A 21,241-nucleotide genomic window follows, 5' to 3' on the forward strand; every position below is an offset into this window, starting at 1 on the left:
ATTCCCTTAAATTTAGACCTGAAGATTAAGGGCCCAATTCACAAATGTATACTTAGACTTGACCATGATCATGTGGTACTTTGCCTAGAATTATGCCTTAGCGAGGAAGCTGTCGAACATAACCCCAGTAGAAAGGAGTTATAGATAAGATTGTGGCATTTAATATTAGAAAGAGAATAAGATGGAGTAGAGAGAAATATTTACAACACTGCCATTGCTTGGGAGTATATTTATTAAGTATGGCTCTGCAATTATAAAATTACTTTGCGTTGACAGTGGTGCAATCCTAGCAGCCTACAATGGAATGGCAAAGGAGCTGAAGGGCTTGTGGTTTAAACCCATTGTGCACGCAGCTGACTTGATGGATGGTGGGAAAATGTAATGTAATGTAAAAACTCATTTATATAGCGCTACTACCACTCCATGGAGCAGCTTGGCGCTCAAGCCAGCCCAGCTCGAAAGGGTTGGTGGACTAAGAGCAACACAAAGAACATTACACACTAAACACTCTACACCAAAGCCCTGCATGCAGCATCAGTAAGGGAAAAGATCCAAGTTTTCAAGGATTTCCTGAATTGGCTCTCCTTGGACATGAGTCGATGCTGAAGTGGCAATTTGTTCCAAGCCCTAGAGCCCAGAACAAAAAGAGATTGTCCACCTTTAGTGGCCAGTCTAAATCTGGGGGTTACCAGGAGATTTTGGTTAGCCGACCTCAAACAACGTGCTGGCTGATAGTGTTTGAAGCCCTTAACCAGGTATCTGGGTCCTTGAGACTGGAAAGCTCGAAAGGTGATTACAAGCACCTTAAACAATACACGCTTGTGTATGGGTAGCCAGTGGAGAATTTTTTGTGCGGCCGAGGCAGATGACTTTTTTGGCCACCGAAGTACTAAACGGGCAGTGGCATGCTGGACTAACTGCAACTTGTGAAGCACTGTTTTGTTGGTCCCTGCATACAGGCTATTGCAGTAGTCCAGTCTAGATGTTATCAAGGCCACTGCCACAGTTTTCCTGGCAGTAAGAGGAAGAAGATCAAAAAACCTCCTTAGTGATCTAATGATGTGAAAGCACATGCCAGCCACAGCTACTGCTTGGTATGATGAGGAATGTTGTAGAATGAAGAGACTTCTCTCATCTAACCTAGTACATTGACACCATAGCCCACAAAGTGAATTGCTATTCAGAGACAGATTATAAACGCCTTCTGAGAACCAAGAAACTGCTTTACTAATTGAATCTCTGGGAGGAATTAAAGGAGACTGCACAGGGGAAAACATCCAAAATATTCTGGGAAATGATATCACAGGTGTAGAGGGGGTCAGTGAACATTATAGAAACTCATACTGAGCCATCTGTTGGTACAAGCCACTTTAGTAATTTATACACTGCGAACCCCACAATCCCCCTGTCAGCTCGAAAAAACATCTGCTCTGGGCCACGTGTAATTGATTACTTAGTACCAGAGGCGGTGAAAGCCCTGAAGGATGCAATGAAACATAAAGCCCCAGACCCCGATATGGTGCCTACTGACATATATTGTGAGAAGTTGTATTTGTGGGCCAGCATCCTTACTATAGTGTTTAATTCAGCACTTGCTGCTAATCTTGTACCCCCTTCATGGTGCTCTGCTATTATTTTGCCGATCCATAAGAAAGGCGATCAATCTAGCCCATGCGATTATCGTTTGATCTCCCTTCTGATTGGTGCAGTAAGAAGTTTGAAGAAAGTCCTGCTTAAGTGCCTCTAGGGATGGGTCGATGCCCACAACATTATGATTGATGTACAAGCCTAATTTAGGCCTTGCATTAGGACAATTGACTAGACTCTCCAGTTATATATGATCTCCTCTAAGTTTATGGTGATTAGGAAGTCATTGGTGTACCTAATATTTGTGGACTTGAAAGAAGCTTTTGATTTAGGTGATAGAGATATACCTGGGTGTTGACAACTTGTTAGTAATGACCATGGCAATCCTACATACAAGAAACACAACCAAAGTACAGTATGGGCTAGGCGGGGAGTGTACTGCACCCTTCACAGTCGATAAAGGTGTTCGGCAAGAGTGCGTGTTGGCTCCCTTACTATTTAGCCTTTTTAGGTCTCGGCGTCAACGCGCGGAAGCGCGTCTCCGCCGAGATCTTTTGTCAGCGACTATCATTCCCAGGAGACAGTCCTGGCCACGCGCATCCTTCCAGGCGATTTGTAACTGGAACGCGCGCTGTGGCCAGGCGCTGTCTCCTGGGAAGCGCAAGCACCACACACGCATGCGCATACACACACACACGCGCCCATGCACGCACGCACATACATACATACAGAGACACCACCCCTGACTCATACACACACGCGCGCACACACACAAGTGCACCGAGGCCCCCCCTCCCCCGCCCCCACCGTCACCGTCGCACACATACATACACACACATACATACACACACGCACACACGAGCATACACACACACAAGTGCACCAATCGCGCTCCAGCCTTTTGGAACTTACCTTACCTCAGCACGCGGCGCCCAACCTCCTGCTGGCGCGGCCCCGGGGCTTTACACCGCTCACAGGAGCCCCGGGCCGCGAGACGCTACGACTCCGCCTGCCTCCTCTTCCGGTGTGAACGTGGCCCCGCCCCCGTCACAGGCGACCGTGCCTGACTTCCGGGGCGGCCGCGAAATGAGTAGGCTTGTTTTTTTTTAGCAGTCGCATAATATGTTTCACATTCTGTTCACATACTTTTTACAGAAAATGTTAACGACATTGCTATTTAACTAATGCATGTTACATTGCCAGTATTTACAAGGCAGCTTGCCTAATTTATTTTTTAATACAGCTGTCTATTAATTGTAATGCACCAAATTGTAATAGTAATTGTTTTTTCTACCTTATTTTATTTTGTGACACACCTATTGACATTGTACAATGTACATTAAAGCCTTTTGATTGTGTTTTACTGAAATGCAAGTTTAATAACTGAAACACTTTGCTCTGATCCGTGGGTGTTAGCTGTGTGGGAATGCTTGCTTCGACCACAATGCTGCCTGTTTCAAGCACATAGGTGAGGTGGCTGCTTCTTTACCTCTTCAAATGCTCCCCTTTATTACCAGTATTTATGAACCGCTACACGCACGCCGGAGTCGATGCAGCAGCACTCCTGCTCTCCTGGCCACATACGCTCGCTAAAGCCCTGCAAGGAAGGGACTGAGGGCTTCATGGCTGCTAGCAGCACCCACTGCTATCTACCAGCAAATGTCGTGTGTGGAGTCACAAGTGACAACTTTCACATCCTATCTTCAAGACTTTTGGCCCTTAAAGACTCGCTCAAGCCCTTCTATAGATAAAATCGAACCGCCTTTAGCCTCACGGCTACATGTTGTAATAGCGAACACTATAAAATAAATTAAATTTTTTGAGGAGCATAGTCAAGGACAATTGTGGCACTATTTGTCGGCTGTTTGACATTACCTCGTGTATGGAACCAGGCACGCTCTTACTTTTGTGAAAGAAAGTGTCAGTGAGCAGGCAGAGGGCCATAAACAAAAGGAAACAAAGAAATAAACAAGCATTGACAAAACGGGAACAGTTTTTCGTGCAAGCGAAAACTTTTGCTATTATTGGGGTCTTACAGTGTTGCACAGAAGCGCAGAGTAGTGAGTGGAGAGTAGTGAGTAGTGAGTGGAGAGTAGTGAGTAGTGAGTGCAGAGTAGTGAGTGCAGAGTAGTGAGTGCAGAGTAGTGAGTGCAGAGTAGTGAGTGCAGAGCAGTGAGTAGTGAGTGCAGAGCAGTGAGTAGTGAGTGCAGAGCAGTGAGTAGTGAGTGCAGAGTAGTGAGTGCAGAGTAGTGAGTAGTGAGTGCAGAGTAGTGAGTGCAGAGTAGTGAGTGCAGAGTAGTGAGCGCAGAGTAGTGAGTAGTGAGCGCAGAGTAGTGAGTAGTGAGCGCAGAGTAGTGAGTGCAGAGTAGTGAGTGCAGAGTAGTGAGTGCAGAGTAGTGAGTGCAGAGTAGTGAGTGTGCAGAGTAGTGAGTGTGCAGAGTAGTGAGTGTGCAGAGTAGTGAGTGTGCAGAGTAGTGAGTGTGCAGAGTAGTGAGTGCAGAGTTGAGTGTGCAGAGTTGAGTGTGCAGAGTTGAGTGTGCAGAGTAGTGAGTGCAGAGTAGTGGGTGCAGAGTAGTGGGTGCAGAGTAGTGAGTGCAGAGTAGTGAGTGCAGAGTAGTGAGTGTGCAGAGTGAGTGTGCAGAGTAGTGAGTGCAGAGTAGTGAGTGCAGAGTAGTGAGTAGTGAGTGCAGAGTAGTGAGTAGTGAGTGCAGAGTAGTGAGTGCAGAGTAGTGAGTGCAGAGTAGTGAGTGCAGAGTAGTGAGTAGTGAGTAGTGAGTGCAGAGTAGTGAGTGCAGAGTAGTGAGTGCAGAGTAGTGAGTGCAGAGTAGTGAGTGCAGAGTAGTGAGTGCAGAGTGAGTGTGCAGAGTAGTGAGTGCAGAGTGAGTGTGCAGAGTGAGTGTGCAGAGTGAGTGTGCAGAGCATTGTGTGCAGAGCATTGTGTGCAGAGCATTGTGTGCTGTTGAGTGCAGAGTGCTGTGTATTGGCAATGTTAATGACAATGCCGATTATTTGTGATTTAAAGAAAAAAAAATGTCATGAGCAATGCCAATAGCTCTACCTTTAATGATGCCGAGACCATTGCATTGCAAATGCTTGTTTTAAATGATGCAGTTGACTATTTGATAGAAGAAAGCATAGATATTCCAACAGTCGCCGGAAAGCGGATGCCAATATTATTATACACGGGTGACAGTGTATTAATGACACAAACACAAAATGCCACCTATAGTCTACTAACACTCTTTGTGGAATACTATGACAAGAAGTCATTAACCAATAATGGTAGCAAAACAAAGTGCATGGTATTGAGGCCCTCCCCCTGTTTCAAGCAAAAACATTTGGTTAAAGGTATACTCCTGGATACTGTTAAGCAATTTGACTATTTGGGAGTTCGATTTTCAGAGGATTTGCAGTTTAGCAGTCAAATACAGAAGGCTACGGCAGTTTTGAGGTAATTGGTTGAATCAGTTTTAAGGTTTAGGCATAAGGCTGGTGCCAGAAGTATCAGCTTTATTTTGTATATATATAAGCAAAGGGCAGTGGCAGCCGAACTGTGGGGTGCGGAACTATTGGGTTTGGGAATGGTCCCCCAATCAAAGTAGCTGAGAATAATTTCCTCTGAACTTTGCTGGGTCTTGGGCCAGGTACCTCTCCAGCAGCACTGTCTGCAGAGCTTAATTTTACCACTCTATCAGAATTCATCACCCTCAGGCCAGTTTTTTACTGGATTCGATGGGTAAGAAACCCTAAAGCCGCATTTTAATTAGAAACCCTAGAAGAAGACACATCGAGCAGCCCCTGCCGGGTCCATGCACGATCATCACAAGCACAAAACATTTTAAGGAGTTAAAAATTGGTGTCTCTATGGGAAGCTCCTGGCAGTGTTAGACAAAATACTGCAGATTTTATTCAAGAACGCTATCATGAATACAAACAATTAAAAAAAAATGCTGGGAGTTAAAGCCAGGATCTCTAACGAGCAATTATTTCAGTAACATCCATGTCCCTCCGTGTTCAGAATATCTAGATATGCTATACCATGAATTGAAGCGAACATTGTACTTAAAATTCCAGCTTGGTATCCTCCCGACCAGGAATTTTCTTATACGTTTACACATACTTGATAGATGATACAACTGCTGTGATTGTAGCGTTGGTGGTCTGGACAATCTAACCAATTTTATTCTGTTTTGTATAAAATATGTAGCCTCCTGGCAGGGGTGGCTCCTCCTCCTTTTTAAATACCATGGGATCAGATGTGTTAAACCAGCAATGGTGTTATGTATTAAGCCGGATAATATGTTTGTGGCCACCTCTGTAGTGTCATATCTAGGAGTTACGTGGCCTTGCCTGAGAGAGCTGCCCTCCAGTCTAAGATTATGTTTAAGTAGGTAATCTTCATCAGCCTGGTTGTTTCCCATAATGTGATACATTGCTTTTTTATGCATACATTTCACAGTTTTGCATCATTTTTATGCACTGCACTTTTACTTCCTAGGTGGGTTGGCAAATTTTTTACATCTGAAATTAAAATAATTCCCAACTATTCTTATGCTTTTTTAATTGTGATGATGCATATGTTTTTCTCTCATTTCGAATGTTGTCTCTGATGGTATTCCGCAACCTATTCACTGCACTCGCGCTTTGCTGTATTTGAAGAATTTAAACATGAACTTTTTCTTACGTTGTATGCCTTTGATTGAAAGGCATACTTTTTTGGGACTTTACTATATTTGTATTTTAATGTTTCCGATGAATTTATTGATAGATTGTTGTGCACATGCTCTCATTGAGTTGTTTTTATATTGCATGTTCTTAACCCCTACGATGTTCATGATGAGCTCAGCTCATCATGCAGTACACTGCTCGTGTGCTCATGACGCGCTGAGCTCGTCATGAACAATGGGATTTCAGAAAGTACAGCATCCTGGACGAATTGGTGCAGCAGTGATGGTGTTAAAATATTGTAAGGCTGTGGGTGTTCCCACGCAACGCCCATGGAATCTGACACATTCACAGATTTACAAGAAATTGTAAACCTGGGAATGTGTCAGACTCTAATAGCACCCTAGGGTTGGCATTAAGGAAACACAACGAGTAGAAATGTTTTATTTTTTGCTTTGTTTTTTCCTTTTCTAAGTGTGCTGCATTCGGCAGCACACATAGAGATAGGAAATTGCCCAAATTGATTGATTTTGTGCAGTAAGGTGTCCATTCTTGCAACAAATCAATCAGACCCTCAATGCAGGCACCCTTGCACCATGTTGCAAGGGTGCCTGCATTGACGCATGGCAGCCCATTGTGCACCAACACAGGGGAAAAGGACAGGAATTTTCTGTATCAAGATTGGTGCATTCCTGCCCTTATCTTTTGATTGAAGGGGTGCAGCGCAGCAAGATTCCTTGCGGCGCTGCCCAGCGCCAAAACCTCATAAATGAGGCCATCTGAATTTAAGGTAAACAGTGCATTTCTATATGTGTATGGGTAGCTGGTTCCAATGCAAGGGGGCAAGGTCGGAGAATGATCTGGCGCCTGAATGAGATTTCCAGATCCAAGGAACTGTGAGGAGAGGTTTATTTGTAGATCTTAAAAGTTTTCCTGGCAGGTAAGTTCTTAACTTTGCGGAAAGATAGCTTGGTTCTATGCCAATCAGAGATTTATACGTTAAGCACCAGATTTTAAATGTCATTCTTTTTTGGATAGGAAGCTAATGGAGTGAGTGCAATAGGAGCGAAGTGGGCGTCCTGGATGGAAGATTTGAATGAGGGGAGCTGCCGTATTTTGGACAACTTGGAATTTAGTTAGAAGTGTCTCATTGGTAGTGGCCAATAGGGAATTACAGTAGTCCAGGAAACTGATAACCAGCCCATAGATCAAAGTCTTCATTACAGACAGTGGAAGAAGAAGAAAGACTCTTAGCAGTAGTCACATCATATGAAAGCAAGTGCCAGTGGTAGCCATAACTTGTTCTTTCATGGTCAGTGACTGATAAACATGAACACCCAGGTTTTTGACTGTTAGTTTGGTAATAGGCGCAGAGCCTAATTCAGAAGGCCACGAGTCAGGGGTCCAGAGCTGTAGGGCACTGCCAAATAACATGATCTTTGTTTTGCTGGGGTTCAGCTGGAGGCAACATTCTTTCATCCAGGCTTCAAAACGTGCTTTCGCATTATATGTATGTTTATCAAAATAGACGATAAGCTGAGTATCATCAGCATACAAAAGAGGTTTGAATCTAAATGCTCAGTTGGTTTTGGCAAGGGGGGCATGTAGATGGTAAATAGTGTGGGGCTCAGACAAGAGCCCTGGGGCGCCCCCCTAACAAGCTCTATGGCGTGTGATTTAAAAGGGCCCAAGTTGCTAATCTGGGTTCTGTTAGATAGAAATCAATTATGGGTGGATGCATAAGTTAATCATCATTCATTCATGCTCATATCATTATACTGACTTATATAACACACTCATACATCCACCACTCACTAACCCATTCTTCTCAGCAATTCATCCACTCATCCATTTATAAATCCACTGTTAGAACTGGGGGTCTCTAGTTGGCAGAGGTAGGTACCAATGTCCAAATAGGGACCCTTGCTTCTAGTCAGGACGAGGAGATAACCCTCTTAGATAACCCCTGCTCGCCCTCAAGGTAGCTTGGCCTGAGCAGTCTAGGCTAACCAGAGGCAATGCGTTAAGTATTTGTACCAACACTCACAGTAACACAGTGAAAACACCACAGACTGATTCCACAACAGTTTAGGAAAATAACAATATTTATTCTAAACTACACAAGACCAAAACGGCAGAAATCCAACATACACAATGCAAGGTTATGGTTTCAAATGAGTTCTTCAGGTTGTAATCAAAGTTCTTTAAGTTACGATCAAATAATCCACAGATGCGTGAAAAGTTCACAGTTGCGTCACGTCGACTAACAGTAGCTTTTAGATGCAACAAAGTTCCACAAGCAGGAAGCTGGTGCGGTGGAAACAAGCGATGCGTTACTCCTGAGACCCTGGGGAGGCGATGCGACAGCCCCGCTGCAGCAGCGAGCGTGCGGCGACGAATCCGGTCTGTAAGGGGAGGAAGGCAGCTTGCGTAGATTCCGGTGCGTAGGTTCCGTGGGAAGTCTGTTCTCGCAAAGGCACGATGCGATCTCGTGGGGGCTGCGATGATCTCCGGGGCGACGATGCGCAGTCCAGCGGTGACCCTCTCTCTCGCAGCTCCTCGATGTGAGGTTTCTGCGACGATGTTCGCAGCGACGTGATGCGGTCCGCAAGCAAGCGGTGCGGTGATCTCACCCAGGCGACAGGCTCTGCGACGACCCTCGCAGCGATGTTCAATGCCCCTGCACCGGCCTGGTGCGTCCCGCAAACGAAGGGTGCGACGGCCTCGGCAGCGATGTCAGGTGCTGCGCCGATCTCGACCTTCGTAGCGGCGGGGAACTTCTCGCACTGTCGGGGTTGCGCTCCGCAAGCGAGCGAGGCGACACTTTTCAGCTTCACAAGTTTCTCAACTTAGTCTCAAGCTTCCCAGCTCAGGTTCAACTTCTAGAGGCCCCACAACTGGATCAAGCACTCTACGAAGGACAGAACTCTCACAGCAGAGTTCGGGGAGACTGGGGATGAAGTCCTTTTGTTCCTGGGACTTCGGAAACAGGGAGCCAGCTCTTCTCAGGCCCTTGGAGATTCCTTACAAGACAGGGGACACAGCTCACAGCAAAGTCCTTCCCCTCTCCTTGGCAGCAAAGCAACAGCAGGTCAGTCCAGCAGAGCAACAGCAGGACAGTCTTCCTTCTTCAGAGTCCGCTTTCTCCTTGGCAGAGGTTCCTTCTTGATTCCAGGATGATCTAATTCTCTGTTGTCAGGGGTCCTGTACTTATACCCCTAAAGTCTTTGTTCTCTCTGTGCATGTGGGCCCTGAGCCCGGTCTGAACCAGTTCTGGGCGGATCCTGAGTACCTTGATGTGCTGGCTGCATCTTTCCTTTCAGAGTGAGGGGCAGAGTCCTCAGCCGCCCAGCAGGAGGTGGAGCCAGCCTTGTGGCAGGCAGGCACAGCCCTATTCAGCCCAGGTGCTAACTCCTCCCACCACTCAGGTAGCAATTGCTCCACTCAGCCTAGTGCTGACTCATCCAGCCTCTGGGGCATTCCCCAGCCCCTGTCACTCACAAACCAGACAGTCAATACACAAACAGTCTCAGGCACACAGAAGGGTCCAACAAGAGAACAGCAACTTTCTAAAAGTGCGGTTCTCAAACACAGGATCTAAAAACCACCTTTCCTAAAAGATGCGTTATTAAATTCTGAGTTCAGGGATACTAGATACTTATGTCCTATCTTGTTCCTATGGGAAGAAATGCCGTTAACCACTGTAGCCAGCACCCCCCATGTTAACCTATGGAGCAAGATAGCCTTACAATAGTGAAAAACGAAAATGGCTGTAATTCACTACCAGAGCATGTCACCTGCACCAGTACATGCTCTACCTTTCACATACACGGCACCCTGCCCAGGGGGGTACCTTGGGCCTTCCATAGGGGTGACTGATGTGCACGAAAAGGGAAGGGTTAGGCCTGGTCAGCGGGGACGTGGACCAGGAGGACATGGCAGTTCTAAACTGCCCGTAGGCGCTGCAGTGGCAGGCCCGAGACACCATTTTAGGGCTACTCCTGTGGGTGGCACAATCAGTGCTGCAGGCCCACGAGTAGCATTTGTCATCACCGGCCCTGGCACACCCAGTGCACTTTACGAGGGACTTCGTGGTGATACAAATATGCCAAACATGTATATCCAATCAGAATAACAATTTATATAGGGAGCACTTACACTCTGGCACTGATCAGCAGTGGCAGAGTGTCCAAAGCATCTAAACCAGCAAAAACGAATCCAGCACAGCATCGAAAAATACAGGAGGCAGAGGCAAAAAGATAGGGGTAATCACGCCAAAAGATGTCAGGTCTAACACGTGTCCCCTCCAGCTGAAAGTGGGGAGAACTACCCACCCTCTTGGGAGTTCTCTTCACTAAGGCGGAAAAACCTGGACAGACCATCAGCGTTGGCGTGTTCTGTGCCAGGGCGGTGTTCCACCGTAAAGTCCATTCCCTGTAGGGAGATGGACCACCTCAACAGTTTTGCATTTTCACCCCTCAGACCGACCACCTGAGGGGCCTGTGGTCGGTCTGAACACGAAAGTGAGTCCCAAACAGGTAGGGCCTCAACTTTTTCAGAGCCCAGACCACAGCAAAAGCCTCCCTTTCAATCGCACTCCACTTCTGTTCCCTGGGGAGTAGCCTCCGACTAATGAAAGCTACTGGCTGGTCTCCATTCTCCTCAGTGGCTTGTGAGAGTACTGCTCCCACACCATGCTCTGAAGCGTCCGTCTGAACTATGAACTCACTGGAAAAGTCAGGTGCCTTGAGCACCGGTGCTGTGCACATCGCAGTCTTCAGGGCCTCAAAAGCAGTTTGGCAGGCGTCAGTCCAGTCAACTCTTTTGGGCAACTTCTTGGAAGTGAGTTCTGTCAAGGGGGCGACAATGGTGCCATATCCCTTGACAAACCGTCTGTAATACCCGGTGAGTCCTAAAAAGGCTCTCACCTCGGTCTGGGTCTTGGGGGGCTCCCAAGCCAGAATGGTATCAATCTTTGCCTGTAGGGGCGCCACCTGGCCGCTCCCCACCTGGTGTCCCAAATACACCACAGATCCCTGCCCTATCTGGCACTTACTGGCCTTGATAGTGAGGCCTGCCTTCTGCAGAGCCTTCAACACTTCGCAGAGGTGTTGCAAGTGTTCTTCCCACGTGGAGCTGAACACCGCAATGTCATCCAGGTATGCAGCGCTGAATTCCTCCAGCCCGGACAGTACCTGGTTTACAAGTCTCTGGAACGTGGCAGGGGCATTCTTCAACCCAAAGGGCATGACACGGAACTGGAAGTGCCCCTCTGGCGTTGAAAATGCTGACCTCTCTTTGGCCCCGTCAGTTAAGGCAATCTGCCAGTACCCCGAAGTCAAATCAAACGTACTGAGGTACTTGGCAGCTCCCAACCGATCCACGAGCTCATCAGCTCTGGGGATAGGGTGTGCGTCAGTCTTCGTGACCGCATTGAGCCCACGGTAGTCCACGCAAAACCGGAGTTCTGGCGGGCCACCGGGGGTAGCAGCTTTCTTGGGGACCAAGACCACTGGGCTAGCCCAGGGGCTGCTGGAGGGCTCAATCACCCCTAGCGCCAGCATCTTGGAAACCTCTTCCTTGATGCTGGCCCTGACCTTGTCAGCTACCCTGTAAAATTTTTGCTTCACAGGCAGACTGTCTCCAGTGTCCACGTCATGGACGCACCAGTTGGTGACTCCTGGGGTCAGGGAGAACAGAGAGGAGAACTGACCCAACACTTGGCGACAGTCATTCTGCTGTTCTGGGGTCAGGGTGGGCGAGAGGACCACACCATCCACTGACCCATCGTGCTCCTTAACTGACAGGAGGTCAGGGAGAGGATCGCTATCCTCTTCCATCCCTGCATCTGTAGCCATTAGCATGGTTACTTCAGACCTCTCGAAGTGTGGTTTGAGGCGGTTCACGTGCAAAACTCTCAGGGGCTGCCTGGGAGTCTTCAGGTTAACCAGGTAGGTTACCTCACTCTTCCTTTCCACCACCTCATATGGCCCAGACCACTGGTCTTGGAGCGCGCAAGGCTCCACTGGTGCCATCACCCACACTTTCTGCCCAGGTTGAAACTTGACCAGAGTGGTATTCTGGTCGTACCATCTTTTCATTTCTTCCTGGCTTGCTTCCAGGTTCGCCTGAGCGAGTTTCCTGAAGCATTGTGTCTGGTTGCGGATGGCCAGCACATAGCTGAACACATCCTGGGGGGTTTTCCCACGGGACTTTTCCCAACCCTCCTTCACCAGCGAGAGAGGTCCTCTGACAGGGTGGCCATACAGGAGTTCGAAGGGACTGAACCCTAAGGACTTCTGAGGCACCACCCTGTAGGCAAACAAAAGGCATGGTAACAAGACATCCCACTTCCATCTCATGGGCTCCGCGAGGCCCATAATCATACCTTTCAGGGTCCGGTTGAACCTTTCAACCAGCCCATTACCTTGGGGGTGGTAAGGAGTGGTGAACTTATAAGTTACCCCACACTCCTCCCACAGAGACTTCATGTACCTAGAGATGAAGTTGGTACCCCGGTCGGAGACCACCTCTCTGGGGAATCCCACACGGGAAAAGATCCCCATCAATGCACGGCCCACCACGGGTGCTGTGATTGTCCTGAGAGGGACTGCTTCCGGGTACCGGGTGGCATGGTCCTCCAAGACCAGGATGAACCTGTTGCCTAAGGCTGTCTTGGGGTCCAGGGGCCCTACGATATCTATGCCCACCCGCTCGAAAGGGGTGCTCACCACTGGGAAGGGTTGAAGGGGGGCCTTCAACTTCATTCCAGTCTTGCCACTAGCTTGACAGGTTTGGCAAGATCTGCAAAAGGAACCGACGTGCTTCCTCATCTGGGGCCAGTGGAAGTGGGTGACAAGCCGGTTTAGGGTCTTGTCTTGCCCCAGATGTCCTGCGAGAGGCACGTCATGAGCCAGACCCATTAGGAAGTTTCTGAAGCGCTCGGGTACCACCAGCACACGGGCTGCACCGGGCTCAGCAAACTTAGGCTCGCTATAGAGTAGGTCACCTTCCCAGTAGACATAGTGATCTTTGACTGCTCCACCTGCTGCCTGATCTACAGCCTGTTGCCGCAGACCAATGAGGGAAGGGCATTCCTTCTGCGCCTGGCAGAACTCCTCCCTGGAGGGACCACCCTCTTGCTGCCAATGGGTCAGCTCAGGTAGGTCTCCCAGTTCGGCTACCTGTTCCCCTGTAGGTTCCAGGGCATCCCCCTCAGGTTCTGCTTCCTCCTGGACCGTGGGAACGGCTGGGGCTGGTTTCCCGCGCCCTCTGCCTCTTCCTCTCCTGGCAGGTCTCTGGGCCACTGTTTCAGGCTCCAGTTCTGCTGATTCACCCTTACTGGCTGCCATAGCACGCGTGGTCACGCAGATGCACGCAGGCAGACCCAACATCTCCAAGTGAGTTCGGTGTTCTATGTCCTTCCATGGAGAACTCTCCAGGTCGTTACCTAACAGACAGTCCACAGGCAAGGCATCACTGACAACTACCTCCAAAAGACCAGAGACTCCTCCCCATTCAAAGGAAACCTTCGCTAACTTGCAGAGGCGCACTGAGCTGTCAGCGGCCACTACAGGGCGGAGCACGCCAGGGATGATTTGCTCGTCAGACACCCACTGACACCTCACGGATGTCACACTGGCTCCGGTGTCTCTCAGTGCTTCAACCTCCCTCCCATTGATGGTCACCTTCTGCCCATATTTCTTAGTGTTAGAGGGCAGTAAGGTTTCCGGGACCATCTCTCGGTCTCCTAGCGAGACAAGGGTCATGACCGCTAGCTCTCCCCAATCACTAGAAACCAAATCCCCACCCAAAGCTACACTAGCTAACGCTGGGGCTGGAGCACCAGTGGGTGCGGGCTTCTTCTTGGGACATTTTGGAGCAATATGGCCCACCTCGTTGCAGTGATAGCAGGTAGGGGGACCCTGGTTATTTCTCTTGTCCCGCCTACCCTTAGAGGGCCATGGCTGTTTAGGCTTGGGGGTTTGGGAATCCTTTTCCGGGGAACTACTTTGGGGCCCTTGCGAGAACTCCTTTTGGTTACCCTTGTCCCCCCCACTCTTCTGCTGGGGACCCTGCCCACCTTTGGCTGTGGTACCCACAATTCCTTTGTGGACCCTGGTACTGGTCCAGCGGTCCGCCTCCTTAGCAAGCTCAATGGGGTCGGTCAGCTTGCTGTCTAAAAGATGCTGGCGCAGCTCTGGAACACAAAGACTACTCAAGTGCTCCCAACTGATTAAATGCAACAACCCCTTCAAATCAGTTACTTTACTGCCCTTCATCCAACCGTCCAGTGCACGCGAGTACCCATTCACACACTCCATCCAAGTCTCAGACTCTTTCTTCTTGGAGTTTCTAAACTGCAGTCTGTACTGCTCTGGAGTAAGGCCATACCTGAGACATAAGGCCTCCTTCATATTGGGGTAGGTCATGGCACCTGTCAACTCTAAGGGCTCTAGGGCACTCCTCCCAGACGCCTCAAAATGTTTCCACAGGCCCGCCCCCCAATACTTGTCAGGCACATCATTCATCTTCAATGCAATTTCATACGAAGTGAACCAGGCATAAATATCCTCACTCCTATGGTAATTCTGTACCAGGTCTTTGGGAATATATACTTTACCCCCATGCTCTGGCTGTGCGCTGCCACCATTTGAACTGGCATCCGCCTCCTTGTTTTTCAGATCCAGCTCTCTCATTCTCAACTCGTGAGCCAAAAGCAATTTCTTTTCCTCTAAGGCGCGGGCACTCTTGCTCTCCTCTGCCGCCTTCTCGACTTCCAATTGCTTCATTTTCATTTTCATGACCTCCAGGTCATATTCTCGTATTCTTTGATTTTCCTGTAACTCTTCTGGGGTGAGGCCCCTACTGGAGTGGTTGCTGCCAGCTCCTGAGCCTACTCTGCCCACTGGCAGGTCTTTGCCTTGAAAAGCACTGTCTACATCCACAACCTCATTTCCTTCCTGTGCTTCCCAATAGGTTTTCAAGATTTTCTGCAGCTCCTCCTTCCTGTAGGTGCTCTTTATGGGGCACTCAAACTGCTGGCAGAAGTACCTAAGATGCTTTACCGGGTAGGAGTACAGATCTTCAATCGAGAATTCCAAATCTAGCTCTGCCTCCTCACTGGGCGCTTTCCCATTCAGAGACATGATGCTTTCCGAAGAGTTACTCAACAACAGAATGCAAAAACTCAAAAACCAGTAGGATGCGGTGGCGTAATGGTCTGCACTCACTAGTGATGTACACCAATTACTGTGGGTCAAGTACAAATACAAGTTCAAATCCCACCGCCTGACCACCAATGTTAGAACTGGGGGTCTCTAGTTGGCAGAGGTAGGTACCAATGTCCAAATAGGGACCCTTGCTTCTAGTCAGGACGAGGAGATAACCCTCTTAGATAACCCCTGCTCGCCCTCAAGGTAGCTTGGCCTGAGCAGTCTAGGCTAACCAGAGGCAATGCGTTAAGTATTTGTACCAACACTCACAGTAACACAGTGAAAACACCACAGACTGATTCCACAACAGTTTAGGAAAATAACGATATTTATTCTAAACTACACAAGACCAAAACGGCAGAAATCCAACATACACAATGCAAGGTTATGGTTTCAAATGAGTTCTTCAGGTTGTAATCAAAGTTCTTTAAGTTACGATCAAATAATCCACAGATGCGTGAAAAGTTCACAGTTGCGTCACGTCGACTCAAAGTACCTTTTAGATGCAACAAAGTTCCACAAGCAGGAAGCTGGTGCGGTGGAAACAAGCGATGCGTTACTCCTGAGACCCTGGGGAGGCGATGCGACAGCTCCGCTGCAGCAGCGGGCGTGCAGCGACGAATCCGGTCTGTAAGGGGAGGAAGGCAGCTTGCGTAGATTCCGGTGCGTAGGTTCCGTGGGAAGTCTGTTCTCGCAAAGGCACGATGCGATCTCGTGGGGGCTGCGATGATCTCCGGGGCGACGATGCGCAGTCCAGCGGTGACCCTCTCTCTCGCAGCACCTCGATGTGAGGTTTCTGCGACGATGTTCGCAGCGACGTGATGCGGTCCGCAAGCAAGCGGTGCGGTGATCTCACCCAGGCGACAGGCTCTGCGACGACCCTCGCAGCGATGTTCGATGCCCCTGCACCGGCCTGGTGCGTCCCGCAAACGAAGGGTGCGACGGCCTCGGCAGCGATGTCAGGTGCTGCGCCGATCTCGACCTTCGTAGCGGCGGGGAACTTCTCGCACTGTCGGGGTTGCGCTCCGCAAGCGAGCGAGGCGACACTTTTCAGCTTCACAAGTTTCTCAACTTAGTCTCAAGCTTCCCAGCTCAGGTTCAACTTCTAGAGGCCCCACAACTGGATCAAGCACTCTACGAAGGACAGAACTCTCACAGCAGAGTTCGGGGAGACTGGGGATGAAGTCCTTTTGTTCCTGGGACTTCGGAAACAGGGAGCCAGCTCTTCTCAGGCCCTTGGAGATTCCTTACAAGACAGGGGACACAGCTCACAGCAAAGTCCTTCCCCTCTCCTTGGCAGCAAAGCAACAGCAGGTCAGTCCAGCAGAGCAACAGCAGGACAGTCTTCCTTCTTCAGAGTCAGCTTTCTCCTTGGCAGAGGTTCCTTCTTGATTCCAGGATGATCTAATTCTCTGTTGTCAGGGGTCCTGTACTTATACCCCTAAAGTCTTTGTTCTCTCTGTGCATGTGGGCCCTGAGCCCGGTCTGAACCAGTTCTGGGCGGATCCTGAGTACCTTGATGTGCTGGCTGCATCTTTCCTTTCAGAGTGAGGGGCAGAGTCCTCAGCCGCCCAGCAGGAGGTGGAGCCAGCCTTGTGGCAGGCAGGCACAGCCCTATTCAGCCCAGGTGCTAACTCCTCCCACCACTCAGGTAGCAATTGCTCCACTCAGCCTAGTGCTGACTCATCCAGCCTCTGGGGCATTCCCCAGCCCCTGTCACTCACAAACCAGACAGTCAATACACAAACAGTCTCAGGCACACAGAAGGGTCCAACAAGAGAACAGCAACTTTCTAAAAGTGCGGTTCTCAAACACAGGATCTAAAAACCACCTTTCCTAAAAGATGCGTTATTAAATTCTGAGTTCAGGGATACTAGATACTTATGTCCTATCTTGTTCCTATGGGAAGAAATGCCGTTAACCACTGTAGCCAGCATCCCCCATGTTAACCTATGGAGCAAGATAGCCTTACAATAGTGAAAAACGAAAATGGCTGTAATTCACTACCAGAGCATGTCACCTGCACCAGTACATGCTCTACCTTTCACATACACGGCACCCTGCCCAGGGGGGTACCTTGGGCCTTCCATAGGGGTGACTGATGTGCACGAAAAGGGAAGGGTTAGGCCTGGTCAGCGGGGACGCGGACCAGGAGGACATGGCAGTTCTAAACTGCCCGTAGGCGCTGCAGTGGCAGGCCCGAGACACCATTTTAGGGCTACTCCTGTGGGTGGCACAATCAGTGCTGCAGGCCCACGAGTAGCATTTGTCATCACCGGCCCTGGCACACCCAGTCCACTTTACGAGGGACTTCGTGGTGATACAAATATGCCAAACATGTATATCCAATCAGAATAACAATTTATATAGGGAGCACTTACACTCTGGCACTGATCAGCAGTGGCAGAGTGTCCAAAGCATCTAAACCAGCAAAAACGAATCCAGCACAGCATCGAAAAATACAGGAGGCAGAGGTAAAAAGATAGGGGTAATCACGCCAAAAGATGTCAGGTATAACATCCACTGATTCACACATCGTTTCAGATTTCAAGGCACTCGTGTCTATTCATCCATGCAGTCAGCCACTCATCCTTTTTCATTCAGCCATTTATTGGACTACTGGCCCACTCTCCCTCCACCAACAAAGTTTCATATCAATTACGAATTATGCTGGAAAGCCAAACATCTCGGTTTGTTTCACGATGTATTTTGCATTTTCCTATAGAAAACACAGAAGAAACAAAAAATTCCAAAATTAGCACCCTGGATATTTTTTTTTCCTCCACCATTTCGGCTGATGATGCAGCAATCAACCGATCACCCCTTAATAACTGAGGGGCATATTATCAAGACAGGTGATAAAATTATCGCCGTTTAGCCCGTGTTAGATGTCCTTCAAATTTAACATGGGCATCAATTGGAATTCCAAAGAGCATATTATCAAGCCCATTTTCGCCTTTTTAGCGACAGTTTTCTGCCGCTAAAGCGGCGATAATTTTATCGCCTGTCTTGATAATATGCCCCTTAATTCCTAATTACATATTTAAATTTCCTGGCCTCAACCTTGACCATCATACGTCGTGATTTTCATCCTCGAGTCTATCGAGAACCATACGAACAACAGACATTTAATAGTAGTAAAATCCATTGAATCGCTTCCCCGAACCAATAAAATTAATTAGTAGCAGTAGAAAGTGCTCTTGTACAACAGCGTATTCATGGAGCATATATTAAAATTGCTTAGCAGTTCTATAAATTTGAAAACGAGTATCCATATGTTTGTGCCGTCTACTCTCCCATGAAATAGTACTTTCGACAGGTGTATGTCAGGTAAGGAAAACTGCACGCCATCATTTTCTCAGTTTGTTATGGTATTCTAATCACACATAGACAAAATATTGTGTATTTTTTAAGTAGCTACTCAGATACGAGTCTTGTGATACAAACACGTTCTTAAGATTAATTTTATTCATACAACATGATTAGAGAATTTGACAGCTAAAGATCGAACTATCGAAAAGGTATGCAGAGCATGAACTCATTACCTAGCGCTCCCCTAGCCTATAGCTGCTGCCACATTTTTATTGGGGAAATAACACTGTTGAGAATGCACATCAGCTGCGTGCGTCTTTCAACAGGCTGGGAAGAATTGTTCCGATGTCGACCAGTTCCTTGTCACAGTGATGTTCCTTTCTATCCATTAATGTCTCCAAGTTCATTCTTTATTCATAGGTTTCTAAGTGGGTCAGCTGTCCATCAAACTTGCTAATGTGGAATTTAAATATTTGTTGTGCACTTGGAAGCTTTTAATTTTAATCTGTCGGATCACTTAGCTTCTCTTGGCATCTGTGCATTATTCCCTGTGAGACCTGGTATGTATATAATATTTAAGTGCAAATGTCACAGAAAGTTAGCCCCGCCATTTTAACACTCTTATCTTGTTTTTTTTTAAAGTAAACTAAGTCACATATATATAAAACATAACTTGGTACATTGATGGCCATCAGCATTGGCCACATTAAAATACTTGGCAATCTCAACCCAGAAAACTCTGGGAAGTATTAATAAAACAAACAAAGGCTCTTTCTAAAATGTTATCTGGAAGTTGGCAGACTTATCATATAAATCAATTATGTTCTTTCCACAGGTCGGAAGCACTGAGAGAGCGCTCGAGCTTTTAATGACATAGTTATAAGCCTCTGCCAGTGGCAAGGGGGGAATCTAGCACATCTTCTGTACTTCCTTTGCCAGAACACAGTCCCACCTTGCCTTCTGTCTGCTGCCAACAGGTTTACAATGCCTGAATTCATTTCGCCAATATTATACCCTCAGTCGACCTACCCTATTCCTTTTCGTTTAAAATGGGTTCAGCTAGTATGAAAAAGTACTAATTATGCAATGAAGGGACATCACAACATACAACATTTTCCTTTAAAAATTTGGAGTTATACCGAGCAAAATGCATGATGCTGTTAACTCTATTGCTCTACTACAGTGAATGTAATTCACCAAAACCTAATTGGGGAATCAAATTTGCTACCAGATTCGAGTATATTTTATTTCTATTGACTCTTATAAGGTATTACGTTGTATTGTTGCACATATAAACTAACAGTAATTTTAGAAAACAGTGGGGTATATTCACAAGAACGTGTGATAAGTACCGCAAGAGTAGCGTAACGCAACTTTCAACATCGAAGACTATCTCGGGAAAATTGCCCTGTGTCAATGTGGAATTCACAACACTGAGGTAGCATGCGATAGACACCAGATACGCGGCAAATATCTGCGTGAAAATCAATACCACGCTGCAAAAATGCGATACGCGAATGCAAAAAAACATGCGTTGAGGCCAACCACGGTACTAAAAGTAGCAAAAACCAGCCACAGGCCTGCAAATAGCACGCATCAGGCAGGACAATGCACCATAAAAACCACAGAAAAAATACGCCAGAAAAAAGCCAAAGCATGTAGCAACATGGAGGCACCCTGACCCAGCGCAAAGGCCAACTCGAACCCCACAACCCTCACAGACTACCAGCAAGGAATAACAGGGAGGGGAAGGCCAAGGAGAAGAGGGAGAGGAAGACAGGGTGCAAACCGCATAAAAACTTGACCAGTGTCTCAGAGGTGACAGTACAGTACCAGCAAGACCACCTGGATTGCTGTCGGAGTGCTGAGGAGGCCAAACCAGGAGGCCAATGGGCGCCGGCATGACGTGACTACCTAAACCAGGCACCAACCTGCTGCCAACAGAAAGGTAGCAACGGCGACAGGAGGTGGCAGTCCAGCACCACCGTAGGAGCTGGAGGAAACCCAGGCCACAGTCATCAGTGTGGAGACGGTGCAAGGAGTAGGGAGTACTCACCTCGAAAGGACGTGACACAACTTCAACTGGGAGTGCAACTAACAGGGACTGGGGTGACGGGAGAAGATGGGCACAATGGAATACATGCACAACAAGGTGTAGCAGACTGCACACCCATAATCACAGAGGATCATGTCCCAGATCCCCTTGGAACACTGCAGGGCACACACATAGCACGAATAGCACACCCACATTGACGACAACGTGGCACAACGTGCATAGCTGACACTGCAGAACAGAGGACACAACTGGCTCCGCACATGCACAGAAACATGCCTACTACTTCTGACAGAGCCGGAAACTGTGAAATGGAAATGTAAGTGTACGACCTCACATCCATCATGTAGTCCAAATGTACACTGTCCCGCAGAAGAATCCAGCACCCCCAAACATTCACAATGTACAT

This window comes from Lissotriton vulgaris, chromosome 6 (assembly GCF_964263255.1).
Source record: "Lissotriton vulgaris chromosome 6, aLisVul1.2, whole genome shotgun sequence".
Classification (NCBI taxonomy): Eukaryota; Metazoa; Chordata; class Amphibia; order Caudata; family Salamandridae; genus Lissotriton; species Lissotriton vulgaris.